The sequence below is a fragment of the Dromaius novaehollandiae genome, chromosome 7 (genome assembly GCF_036370855.1).
Source record: "Dromaius novaehollandiae isolate bDroNov1 chromosome 7, bDroNov1.hap1, whole genome shotgun sequence".
NCBI lineage: Eukaryota > Metazoa > Chordata > Aves > Casuariiformes > Dromaiidae > Dromaius > Dromaius novaehollandiae.
This window is the reverse complement of record NC_088104.1, coordinates 6,687,993-6,702,071: the sequence shown is the minus strand read 5'-3', so window position 1 is coordinate 6,702,071 and position 14,079 is coordinate 6,687,993. Positions and strand designations below refer to the sequence as shown.

The window sequence follows — 14,079 nt, the reverse complement described above, 5'->3', positions numbered from 1 at the left end:
CCAGCTTGCAGAAGGGGATATTACATTATGTTTCCACCCTGCACGCATCACTCCCTTGAAAGAATATGCTCCTTCCTGCTGTTTTAAGGGAAGCTCTGGCCTTTGGATCAAATGTCACTTGCAAATGCCCTGCAGAACAGTAACGTCTACTAAGGATTTGCTGTAAAATCCACTAGAATTATTATGGGAATTTTCCTGAGGAATACAGTAGTCAGTGGATCCAGAAAAAAGCAATAAACCACAGACTGACACACAGACAAGGACCGAAATAGACAAAGCTACTTCATTTTATTGCTTTTAAATATACCCTGAACCCCGGTACCTGTTCTTAGCTCAAGATGACCAGATACTGGGGTCAAGCCAGACTCAACATCATCTTCCCTCTGCCATGTGATGCAACAGGTTATGGGAAACTACTGCTAAACATTAATCCTGGCAGCATGTGTTGCACGATGCCCCGCTGGCTTCCCTTGAGATGCCGAGGGGACAGAGACTACTGGACTCTGTGCTGTAGCCTTTTAAACAGGGCAATATCCTGGTATTGCATGCACTGTGAGCCATCTCTGCCTGAAAATAGCCTGTATTATCAAAATTAAACTAATAAATGAACCATTTTAATACTTGGCTTCACATTCCAGCCTTAGAATGAGGCAATCCCTTTGAAATTGCGATTCAGCATCTCCTCGCCCTCCTCCTTTTCTGCCTAGGCAACATGAGACCGCTCAGCGACCCGTCTTGGCACTGCTTGGCAACTCATCATCCTTGCACTGTTTACACACGCTAGACAAGGCGGTCGCACCCTTCAAGTCTTCTCCCTTTCTTAAACCAACGGTTGGTTTCTTAAGGAAGAGTATGAAGGAAGAAAGGGGGGTCGCTCCCAGACTAGTCCAGCTGAGGTAGTTGGTAGATGAGTTATGACTCAGTAAATCACCATGGCCTTTCATAGCTTCATCTCACCTTCTCCCTTTTCTCATCTCATGAACCAGAGTTGATTTGTCACCTGCTCCTTCACCCTAGGGGACAGTGGGGAATTCTCACTTTATGCCAGATTTTTAGGTCTATGGTTTCTAGGGCTGCCGAGTGCTTCTTTGCCCTACACCCAGCTTTATGGCTGCTATAACTTAATCTCTGGAGCCACCATATAATCAGTGCAGGGGGCCACCCATCTCCTACACACTGCTTATACCCAGGTGCTCGGGGTGTGGAGTGTCCAGCTCTCAAGGCTGTAAGCACAACATGGTGCGTTTTTTCTCCATCTGTATGTTTTCATAAAGGGTGTAAGAAGTTTTGCCCACAGGTCCATATTGTGTAAGTTTACCCCAAACCTAGTTATAAGCACATGAGAAGATGCATTCAAATGACTGCAACTACTTCCCTACTTGGCATTAATGAAGAACTTAATCACTTTGCAAGACTGTCCCTTGGTTTTGGCCCTACTTGTAGATTAGATTTGCCACAGGAAGTCATCAAGGACAAGAATTTCAGAAAAATCCTATGGACACCTCAGATATCTGGAGACATCATTAGTAGCTACAGAAAACCTGGAAGGAAATTTAAATATTTATGTTTCAGATATTAGCGTCTGTGTGGGTTGCATTTTGTATCTTTTATCCAGAGTTTAGGGAAAGAGGTTGATTAGTTTTTTTCAAGCATCTCACCACTGACAAAGACAGATTACTAAAATATATGGTCTTTAGGTCTCATTCAGTTCCTAATCAGTGGGTCCTGTGATGCAGTCAGCTAACATTTTTCTCTCCAAGCACATTACAATTTGCAGGCAAACTGGGTAACATTTTCTAAGCTCGTTTAATATTTCTAGTGTGGTTGTCAGTTGGCTTATGAAATGTTTACCTTTACAGTGGTTTTAATGCTGCCCTCGATGAGTTTCCTCTTTGGAAATTAAACCTATCCATGATATTGTGCAAAGATATTGCCACTGCTGTTGACCAGGAGGAATACCGAGTTTCCTGAGGCCATTTTATAATTGCATTTTGGAATACAAATGAGTGTACTGTCTGAAAAAGATATTTCATTTGAATTCTCCCCAACTTAATTCCTTTTTTTTAAATTCCATCATCCAGTGTTCATGCTGTCTATCCACAAATTAAATAGTATTTTGTGCCTGTGCAGTGTAATTCCTGTCGGGGGGTTCTGCCATTTAATTTTGGCCGTGCTTTATAACCCGGACTCTGTCGGGATGAAGGCCAGAGGAAGCAAAGTGGCCTGAGCCCAAAGCCTGCACCGCGTGCAAGGATAAGCTGTGTGCTCTGCAGTGATACAGAAACTGCAAATTCAGAATCCCCAGCTGGCACAGCTGTGAGTCAAATCAAAATAAAATAGGCAACAAATTGGAAGTGGATGCTATCGCAGACCCCCCCAGAGTCCCAATGACCTCGTAATGCTATCAGATAGTGGCAGGCGTTATTAGAGCTGCCCCACTTGGGAAAATGGGTCAAAAATGTCTGGCAATGCAGGATTGTTCCCTGTTTTATATTACTGTTTTGTGATTTCAGCTACCCTGTGAGCTAAATCTGCCAGCATTTCAGCAGGGACACTTGCACAACTTAATATATGGCATGCCAGAAAAATCGTTGCCACAAGTCAACGGTGAGTTTCTCTTTTTTATATCTGTGCTTTCACTCTTGGATGTTGGTGGGTTTTTTTCCTCCCATCTAACTACTAAAACACACACGTAGACTAGGACCCAGGATCCTTGGTCTGTTCCCCTGCACTGTGACAACTGGGCCACCCTCAAACAGCTGTCCCAAACACCTGAAAATGGAGTTTCTTCATTGTCCCCACTAACCTGCCTCAGCTCTTCATTTTATTTTTTAACACCCTAAATTCTTCCATTATCCATGTTTATATCTTTTATCAATTTCTAATCATGATTTCCAGGCAGCCTAGATGTAGAAAGTTCACTTTATCTTTCTGCACGATGCATGCTTGGCAGACCCTCCAGCCACTTTTATAGCTTTTCTCTAAACTCCCTCCAAATTAGTCAACATCTTTCTGTTAATGATGCATTCAGAGTTAACCTAAAAGGTGAAAAAGCATCACTAAATGAGCTGTTTTCTGTGCTAGCAGTGGCTTAAATGAAAGCAAGTTCAAGTGAAAAAGTTGACTTTAATGGGACTAACAGCTGAGAAGACGACTCCTCAGATGCGGAGCCACTAGGCAGATGGATGCTTACATGCATTTTAACAGACCAATATGCTAATGTGGAGCTGCCAACGAACAGAACAAGACTGAAGAATATTTGCTGGATTCAAGGTAACTTCATAAGAGTTTCAATTTCATTGAAAAGTCTTGGAAATTAGAGGTAGCTAGAAATGCGTTCTCTTATTTTGTACTCCTTAAAGGGATTTTTTTTTCAGTCCAACAGTATGAATTTTGTAAAGATAAGGCATAATGAGTACGACATCTCTTTACCTGTGGAAATGTCAGGCTTCAGGGCAGGACCGAACCAGGTGCTTATGCTGACTGTAGTAGAGGACATATCTGGGGAAAGAGAGAGGCAGGTTCCACAGCTACTGCTAGGGAATGTAATGCGTAATGCGAGATGAGCGGTGAATACACGCGGTTCCTCCTGCTCCGTAGGCTGCCGTGTAATCTCGTTGGTGTTACAAGGAGCAGCAACACGGAACTGCATGGAACTGCACAGGCTGGAAAACACTGTTAGTTATGTAGAGATAGGGATTAGAGTTGAAAGTATATATGGGCCTTGTACATAGCACACTGCAGAAATGGAAAAAATAAGGTATCCAGTCCTTAGAAAAATTCTCAAGTGAAGCAGCATATAGAATGCTATAGCTTGGAAAATACCAAAGCAGAGACTAAGGCTACAATTACCAAAGGAAATATTTAATCTTTCGCACCTTAGTTACTAGCTCCATGACAAAGAGTCTCTGGCTGGGCTAAAAGAAAATAGGAATAAAGCAACTTACATTCGTCCTCGAGCCATGCAAAAACTCCCATTCCTTCCTACAGCTGAGGTTCAAGCTCAAACATTTATGGAACTTCATAACAGATTATAACTTCTAAGGAAAAGGAAAGAAGGTCTTGTAAGTTTTTAATCTGAACTATACAGACATATGCCGTACAAACTATACATTAATAAGACTTAGTTATACCATTAAACATTTGATATTTTTCTTCATGATAAATATTATTTTGAACTTAGTTCTCCTATAAAGATTTGAAAGCTTAAGAGATGCTTATAAACAAAGCAGGAGCAACTGTCACAAAAATATTTTGGACAGTGTATTTGTAGTATAGACCAATCTTTCCATCTTTATTTTAAAAAATGAAAAAAGTTTGGTTAGCCACTGTATTTCATGCTTTTTGCAGATGGAGCGATAACAGAATGACTACTTTGTGCAGCATGTTTAACTAACAGAATAACAGCACGTGCATTATACGTGCCATTTTCATCCGTACGAATTTTCCAGCCCAAGCATGGGCAAACGGCGCTATGCCTCTAGCACGGCCGCGTCCGACACCAGCGCGGCCCCTGCCCCGAGAGGTCCCCTGGCAGGACGAGCGCGGGGTGCCCTGGTAAGACACGGAGGGCATGGAAGGACGGGCATAGCTTTTTGGTAAATGGGAGGCCTGTCCTTAAGTTTAATACAATTAATCCAGGTACTGATGCATACATATGACGCTCAGGTGGGGCGTCCCCGCGCCGAGGGGTGCCCTTTGCCAACGGGGGTCTGACGCGGTGCGGGAGGAGGATGCGGCTCTGTATATTCAGCCCCAGAAATTATTAATGTGTTATTTCATATTTGTCGGCAGATGAGGAGCTATTATTAATTTTTAATACAAAATGTGCATGCCGCTTTGCTATGGTAAGCTGTTTAAAAGTTCGGCTCGTAGCAGGCAGAAAGCGTAATTTCCCACTGGTAGCAACCTGTCTGTCTGCCCAGTCCCAACATAGCTGAGGCATGAAGAGTTTCTTTAAATTTGCCTTTTATGAAAACCTTTTTCTCTGTCCTTCCTTTCCCACCACTTTCTCCTGCTTTTTCCTTCCTTTTCGCCCATTTTCCCCCCTTTTCCCTTTTGTTTACAATCCCTTTTTGTCAGTTTTAGCTTGCTGTATTTCCTCCCACCTACGACGACAGGGCTGTAGCTTTGATTTGTTTGTTTTCCGTTTTATTCGGAGACCGGTAACCGGAGGGAGAGGAAGCGGGGGACCTGCGCACGCCGAGGAAAATCCCGGGTCCAGGAGCACAGGCAAAGCACAGGCCCCGGAGGAGATGGGGAAATAGCCCTTCCCGGGGACAAGAGGGACGCGCAGCTCAGAAACACCAGACTAGCCCAAATCCTGGGGGCCGGGCACAGTGGGCGAGCCGAGGAGCTCTGCAAACCCTTTTCTGTCTCTGCTCTGTCTCACCTTCTCAGAGCCCTTTTTTTGTTTTAGCAGGTAACTAGTCAAGTTTATATTTTAGCAAAAAACAGTGTTTTGCTTTTTTTTTTTAATTTAAACACTCTGCTCTGTCTTGGAAGCTCACAGCCCGGAGAGGGTGCGGTGGGTTTGGCTCGGCTCCCTTTGGGCCAGGCTTTGCAGATATGATGAGCTGAAAATAGATGTTGGTTCACTTCGTTACCTTACAGGTTTTGTCTAGAACGCAAACTCCTGATATAAATAAATCACTTACAGATGCATCTGTGCTAACTTCCCTGTTTCTTCAAGGCCCTTTCACAGTGGGCATAATGTTAATGTCCCTAACCCTTTGGAGGAGCGTTACTGCAAATATATCTTGTACGTACGATGGGGGCTATTCTCTCGCAGTGCCTGGATGGACATTTTGGGATGTGACCACTGGCCTCAGCATCCGGGTCCAAGCTCTGAACTCTAATACACATAGTTAAAAATGTATTTATTTCCCATCCTACCTTTTATGAAGCGTTACTGCACCACGACTGGGTCACAAGGCAACATCCCTCCTTCCCGGCCAGGGAAAGCCGTCCCATAAGTAGCCTCAATGACATTTCCTCTGGATGCTCTTCATCTTGACCAGACGGGACACCAGGTTAGTCGGGGCACGCAGCCTGCGCTCACCCCTGCGCCTCTGCCCAGGGCAGAGCACGGGGACGCGGCCCAGAGGCGTCGCGGACGGGGCTGCTCTCTCTGGAGTAACAGCAGGCAGAGTCAGGCCGTAAGCTCTGGTGGTCCAGTCCAGCACAGCACATTTCATAGGCTGAAAACAGAGAAAGATGGAAGTCAGACAAATGCAAGGAGCAGAGGGTGAAGGTGACAATTCTGCAATGAGCAGAGGCAACAAGAAAGTAGGATTGGGGGAGAGAACAGCTTTAACTTGGAAGCAAATCCAGCAGCCACTAGTGATGGCATTTAGCTATTATCCCTACATGGAAAACCAGCAAAACAGATCATTTCTTCTGCATCTGGACTAGGTCTCTGCCCCAGCGCCGCACCAGCAGCCTGAGCAGGGTAACGCCACCAGCGCCGTTGCAGAGCCGGTGCTACGGCAAGTAGCTCTGTGAGAAAGCAAGGAAAGGTTTATCGCTGTACATCTCCTTATCTGTCCTAAAAATACCTTTCGTTTTACTTTGATCATTAGGAGGGATTCGCTCTGCAAGTCTTTCCTTAGCACCAGGCTAAAAATAACTTCATGCTTCCCTTCACCAGCACCGTTTCTTTGCTCTGCATTCGCTCCTCAGCATCACTCAAGCACTGCCTCATACGTACATGCGTACACACCAAATGGCATTCTCACACACAAAAATTAAAGGAAGATCTATCTCTACAGCAACTTCTGAGAGACCTGAACTAAATTATGCCAAATCCATTAAAAATGCTCTCTGCCATGACAAAAACTTTTCTGGGGAGAGATGCTCGGCTGGTGTAAATCAGCGCCGCTCCTCTGCCGTGAGCGCAGCCCAGGCCGTTCGCTCCAGCGAAAGATTTCCCCCTCGGTCGGTGTCTCTGGGGCTGGTCCTGAGCCTAGCGAAGTCAGCCACGAAATGCCGTGTATTTCCAGCAGGGCAGGATTGGTCCCGGTGCATATATATGGTTGAACTGCTGAAAAGATGAAGGAAGAAGAAAGGCCTCATAAAGCTGCTGGTTTGCTAAGCAGATGGGAGGAAGAAGGCCAATTACAGCGTAAAGCATCATTTCACCAGAAGCAGCGTCGGTGCTGGAAGAGGGGCCCGTGCCCGGCCGTGTGCAGCCTCCGGAAGACAAAAGGCAGCGTGCGGCTGGAGCGAAGACAGGCAGAGCGCAATATTTTCCTTTGATGTGTAAACAGATTTAATGCAACAAAAATCAATGAGGAAACTCTCTAAAGGAGAGCATTTTAATGTGTTATCATATTTCACATAGATTTCATAAAAATTCAATTTCAATTATAGCACAGTTTACAAACAGCGCTGTGCCTCCCTGGAAAACATATGGCCATCAAAACTTCAAACAAAATACTGCCAAAAGTCGCTCATAAAAAATAAATAGCCATAAGCCAGTGCGTTATTGTCCTTTTAATGTCTGTCGAATGCCTATAACTCTTTGCATGTCTGCCTCTGCTGTCAGCTTTCTGATGGTCGGGTCTCCCTGCCGCACACCTCCCCATGAAGTTGCCTGTGTCCTGAGCCCTGCTTAATTATCTTGGATTTTATCTTACGTTTCCAGCTGGGCTGCTTGAGAAGAAAAAAAAAAAAACACCATCAAAACAAGGCTTTAATAGTGGTGGAGCAGAGCAGCAAAGTCAACGGCTGGGAGAGCCCAAACCTGACCTACAAAGCAACCAAAGGCTCCCGGGGAGCATGGACTCGGTGCAACTGCTTTTTAAATATTTTATAATTAATTGCATACAGTAATTTAATATGTAATAACTAATAACCTGCTCCCCAGCGCGGTGTCCCCCAAGACACCGGTTGGGCACCGTGGGATGGGAAGATGGTGCCTGGGGGCGGCGCGAGGAGGGTCGCTCTGGTCCCGTTTAGGATGAAAAGAGCGCGACACGCTCAGGTAGGCGCCTGTTTTTATGCTTTTGCCAAGGGATTAGATCAAAGCGAATCCCGGGCTCTCGCGACGCAGAGGCTCGGCACTGCTGAACACGCGGCGTTGTGCAACGGCAGAGCACGGTGTTGTACACAGCCGCTGCTGAAAATAGATCAAAACGGCCGGTGTCGGCTCCACAGCGGCGCTTTCCGCCTCGGCCAGGCGCTGCAGGACAGGTTCGGGGGGGACCGGGGGACAAAGGCAAAGGTGGCTTTTAAGTGGCCCCGAGCTGCGAAGCTGTTGGCACATGCGGCTCAGTGCAGTGGCAGCCTGGCGATCGCCCCCGGCATACGACCGCGGCACCCCCTTCTCGTTTATCTGGGAAGCAGGCGCAGTTTTATGGGAAAAACGAGATGCCTTTCCGCCACTCTTCACTTCAAAGCGCGTCGTTGTGTCTCTCCTTACAGCTTTGGGCAGATGGAGGGATGAGCTTCTTCCAGGAACAGCGAACCGCTGCCTTTTCTGGAGACACCTCCCTCTCGCCCTGTGCAAGCCTCCCGCGGGAGGAAGGAGACCGCCGCGGGGAACCCAGGCTGGACGGGTGTCCGCACGGGCCCCGGCGCGCGGAGGGTCCGGGGCTGCAGTGGGGCGGGGAGGCGGGTGAGCAGCAAGCGCCGAGGGACTGCTGGCAATGCAGCTGCACCGTCACTGGAACAGAGGACGTGCAACACCAACATTAATGGCAACAACAACAAAAATCCACTCTCCCTTCTCAACGCAGGGTAGAGAAGCACAACTCAGGCTCACTATTTTACATTTTTTTGCAGAAAGCTTATAAAATGTATCGCCACCACCTCGCCGTCGCCATTAACGCGGCGTATCAAATTATGCCTGATGCTGACACCGGGATGTGCACCACTTGGAGTCAGGCCAAAGGTACACACATCTGCTGTTAGGATTTTACAGCAAACGATTTAGCTGCCTGTTTTTCCCACAAGTAATTCTTCTCCCAACTAAATGAGCCATTCTGACAGTTTCTAAGTCAGTATTTTGAGGAAGGCTGTTATTACGGCTCCTTGGCGTAAAACAGCAGCCAGCTGTGTGGTTTTGGTCACTTCTAGAATTACAAAGACAAAAACGAAAGACTGAACCTTTGTGTGTTTTCCCATTAAAAGCAATAGCAGCTAAGCTCGCAGTAGACATTGCAGGGATGCTAAGATAGCTCATTCCCCAAATGCCTGAGAAGGCGGCAATAATTAAACATTCAACATAAATATATGACACATGCTGGTCCAAACTGCCCTGGGCGTCTGCCGGTGCACCAGTCCTTGGTGAAACGCCGGAGCAAACGCGGCCGCTGAGCCCAGGGGGAGATGCCCGAGCAAGGCTGGGCTGGTTTGCTCAGCTGGGGCCAAGGGCCCAGGCGTCCTCGGGTGAGGATGGCACCACTCGCACCTCCAATCGCCCTGTTACAGGGGACAAGGAGTGCTGGAAAACGATCCTGCCCCCGGGGCCCTGCGAAAGGCCAGGGCGCTGCAGAAACCAGCCGGCATTCCCAGGAGAAGGGGTTTGGGGGCTGGGAACGGGAGAGGGAGGTTAAGATGCATCACCGCTGGCACCTCAAATTCACTAGCTGCTGCTGAAAACTTTGGAGAAAGCAGCAGAGAAATACATCCTTTTCCCTTCTGGTAACTACCCAAGGATCAAAGGCAGCAAAATTAGAAAACTCTCAGCTGGCGTTTATAAAGAGGAATATAAAATATTGCAGTAGCGGGGAGGCGGTTGGTTAAATCAGGCCGAAAAGCCAGAAGCAGGTTAGTCTGCTGCGAAGTGCGGCTGGAAGGACGGACCAAGAGGAGAGAAGGGCTCAGGGCTTCGGCTGCCGAGCCCGAAATAGCCGCGGAAAACCCCAGCTGACACAGAAACCTGCCATCTCGGGCGAAAGACCCACGTCACGCAGGAGAAAAAGGATCAGAGGACGGGTTGTAGACCTCTGGGCAGGGTGAGGAGGAAGAACTAGGAAAAGCTTTGTGAAACCAAGGCAGACTTGCAAAAATGGGCAGGGAACAAGGGGAATGGGGCGGACACGAATGAAGCTGCCCGGGAGCAGAGGTGACATGAATTAGAGACAGGGGATGGAAACTGATTATTATATACAAGAATTCAGTACAGATGTGTTTAAGAGACTATTATGAAAGACGGGATTGAACATCCATTCCAATAAAATCTGTGTCGAATGACAGCCAAAATAGATACGGTTAATTAAAGCACGGTGTTCAGACCATCACGTATAGAAAGCAATAAACAGTTTTTGCAGTTGATTAAACAATGATGGTTTGGGCTTTTAAGTGAGCACAGAAGATATTTGTTGTAAGCACGCTTCAGTGTCACGGATGTTATTGCTCCTAACAGGAAGGTGAAGTGTCTGGTTCATCCAGCTCACCTTTCCCAAGCCTGGAGCAGTGAGTGCAAGGCCAGGGACCTGGACATGGACACGGATGTGGACATGGACATGGACACAGACATGGACGTGGACACGGTGGCTTTCATGCAGCCCCCAGAGCTTGCCTAGGACAGTGAGGCAGAGAGGAGCAGAGCCTCCAAAGGAAGGGAAAAGCATTTGCAATCGGGAGTTAGTGTAATTGCAATTATTTGGCCCATCCTCTTCCATTTCCCCAATTCTCCTGTTGACTTCTGGACATAGAGAAATCATGCTGGAGTTGAAAAATTACCTTGGGAGGAGAGATGCTCATTCCTGGAGCTACTCCCTTTCATAGTTCACAGTTTCCAGTGATCACCCAGCAATAACTTCCCGGCCATGCTATACGAAGGTCCACATATACATAGTAGCTATGTGCCTTACTCCAGCTTGTTTTTTATAGCCAAAGAAAGAACAACAGAAAGCCAAAAAGAGCATTATAAGCATCTCACGATGCCCTGCCATTAGCAGCAGCCCCCCACTGCCTTTATTCCTCAGTAAGTGGTTTTACTGATCGATTTACCAGGACCACAGAGAAGTAAAGGTAGCTGTGGGTGAATTTTTGCTTTTCACCCCACTGGGTTCATTAAGCACAATTAACCCTCTAAGGCAGAGGGCAGCAAACTGCACCTTTCTGAAGCTCTATCTATCTTCTACGAGGCCACAACCAGTGACAACACCGAAAACCAGTGATGTAAACATAGTTTGCATTACCCACAGGATTCCCACACTTACAGAATATTTTTATAGATAGGACGTACACCATCCAGGCTCAGCAAATACACCTGTAGGACAGGCCAAAGGATGGGCAAAGTCTGTTTTTATATTTTTGTTATGCGTTTTCTTTCTCCAGTAAGCAACAACGCCTTGTTTCCCAGACATACTTACATGGTGAGCTCCGTAGGAACTGAAATCAAAGGCATTCTACTCAAAAGATGAACAAAAAATCTACTCAAAAGGTACAGTTAAACTTCTGGGTCAGATTTAACCCAGTGCAAGGTGCCTGCTGGTGCCCGGGGGCTGCCAGAGCACTGCCAGCACGGGTAAGGGAAGTTGCTGGGTACAAGGGCTCGTGACAGTGCTAACTATCCTTGGTGACTGGACAATATATGTGTCTCATTATTATTTATATAGGATCTGGAGAGTTAAAGGAGGGTAAAAACCCCTCTGGTTGTGCCAGGAGAAGTGAAGGAGCAGGATGGATGTAAAGAGAGGGATACATTTTTAACGCTTTGTGTGGGTTTCAGCTAACAACCCAAGTTCTCTGGGCTTGGGAACGGAGTAAGTCTCCCTGTCAAATTTGTACCGAACTTAAAAGTGACTGGGAAAAGCAGCTAATCAAAATGAGTTTTAGTAATGAAGCTGTGCTTTACCTTTCGAAGGATTTTTTTAAGGGGTAACTCAAAGAGAACTGAATCTGGTCCTGGGAATACATCACTATCCAATACATCCTAAGTATCCATTTTTGATCAAGTATCCATTTTTGATCAGTGTGTTTTCCTAATGAAACTATTACTGAGCAGACCTAGAATTTGTAAAATATTCTCATGAGCTATTGAGAATAAAGAATATGGAAAAGTAAAGATGATGCAAACCAGTTCAAAATTCTCTCTGTGAAATTTCAGTGCATTTATAGGAATATTTGCAAAAAAAAGACTTCTCTCTGTGAGGAGATATTCTTGTCTCTCCCTTTGACTAATACTAATTAAGGGACACGCCACCACCAAGCTCCATCCATGCACAAAAGCGCCTGTGGGACTGATTAACAAATGACCAAACTGTTCTTTGTCTCATCATATCACAGACAGTTCCAAGGTATACATCAATGTGAAAAATATGTTTTTCTGTTAACTCTATGGGGAAGATGGTGCCACTCTGACGCGGTGATAAAAGCACTTGCATGTTGCATCTCTTTGGCCCTTAGCTTATGGGCATCACTTCACATCTTCATGCCCATCGGCAATATCCAATGTTCATTACAGTAATGTCATTAATATTTTTTCTGAAAAATGAAAGTAAAGGAGATGCACATATGTATTGGCAAACCACAGGGCACCAGGGTTCTACAAGCACATTAAAATCTATAATTTTTCATTTTTTCACTTTAATACTCTCTGTAGCAATATTGTGAGTTCTTACAAGGGTTTCAGACTGCAGATTTATGCTTTAGTGGAACCTACGCTTCTACCTTCAGCAGTAAACTTAGTTCAAAAAAAAAAATCTCATGTGCCCTGACTGCACAGTGAACCTAAAAAAAAAAAAAAATCTATCATTAAGAAGCAGGTTTGCTACAGAGAATTTTGAGCAGTCTTTAATTTCTGCTATACATTCTCACACACACTGAACAGTGAACCCCAAGCTCACACAGGGAACATCAAGAGAGCAAAGATAGGATTTTAAATCCTAGAACATAAAGAAACTGATTTAATCAGCCCAAAGCGCGTTGATAGAATACTTAAGTAGATTGGATTAAAATTCCATATTTGCACTGTTTTATGAGCAAAGCTGTTTAGTCCTATGGGTAGTATTTTTCTTTGCCATATTCTGAGGTAAGCACTACAAATAGCTGCATTATGTTGAGTGAATACATGTTACTTATATCATACTAATGGCACAGTTCCTTGCAAGCTTGGAATTCAGAGCACTCGTAAAGAGCAGGTTATATACATATTCGTTTCCTATTAAGAAATGTAATTACGTGGGACCAGACCAGGAAAACAAGAAACTGTGCTTCCTGCCCGTGTGCCTGGACTTCAGAAGTCATCCAGAGGCACCATAGACTAAATATTGCTAAATATGGCATCACCGCTTCTCATACCGATGCACGAATTACCCAGAGAAGTAGGTGCAGATACTCCAGGGAGGGGAGCAGCACCAAAGGCTTTTATAGCAGATAAACAGACTTATAACGGGAGGCTGCATGAACTGCCGTGGACAGCAGTCCTCGTCGCCGAGTACAAAGCTCAGCAGCACCAATAGCAGAATCGAGCAAAGCAAGTACGTTTTACTGGTGATAGCTGCTGAGCTCCCCACGAGCTTGGCATTCAGAATGATTATGAAGAATGCTCAAAAGCATTCAAAACTGAAATTATGGGAGAAAAAGTAGGATAATGGAGCACTCTGCTTTGCAAGGCTGCTGTAGGTTAGGTCAGGCAGCATTTTCAATGGGAACAGTTGCTATGAAGTCACAGCAACGAAAACTAAAATGTTAAGATGCCATTATTATCATAAGCTTCCATTTCCCTACGTATTCCTTAGAAATACCACTTTTCATGCATTCTAACAGTGTGTAAGGTTCCTATGACCTCCTAATTGCCTAGAGGCAAAAATCCATCCTTACACAAAACGCAGGGGCAGCCCTGCTCCTTGCCAGGGAAGGGGCCAGGCAGAGCACGCCCTCGGCAGCTCAGGGGTCTGAGCCGGAGAGGAGGTCGGCCGAAAGCGGGAGCAAGAGTGAGCACAAAGGGACGAGAAAAGACAGGATTTTAATTCCCAGGAAATGGCTGGAGTGCAGGATGAGGAGGGGGAGGAGGGGATGGTGGGGTGCAAGTAATGGGCCCCCAAAACCAGCAGAAGAGAAAGAGGGTTAGAGCATCGCAGTTGTGCATAGCAGGGCCAATGCTTCATACAGCTACAGCCTTTA

The 14,079-nt window shown here is 45.9% G+C and overlaps 1 long non-coding RNA gene across 1 annotated transcript; it reads left to right on the top strand.

Moving 5' to 3' along the window:
• The first annotated feature begins 2,524 nt into the window (after positions 1-2,524).
• LOC112997441 (uncharacterized) lies at positions 2,525-5,241 on the top strand. Its single transcript, XR_003262695.2, has 3 exons — positions 2,525-2,607; positions 3,088-3,273; positions 5,083-5,241. It is a non-coding gene; the product is annotated as an uncharacterized LOC112997441 (long non-coding RNA).
• Positions 5,242-14,079: the final 8,838 nt, after the last annotated feature.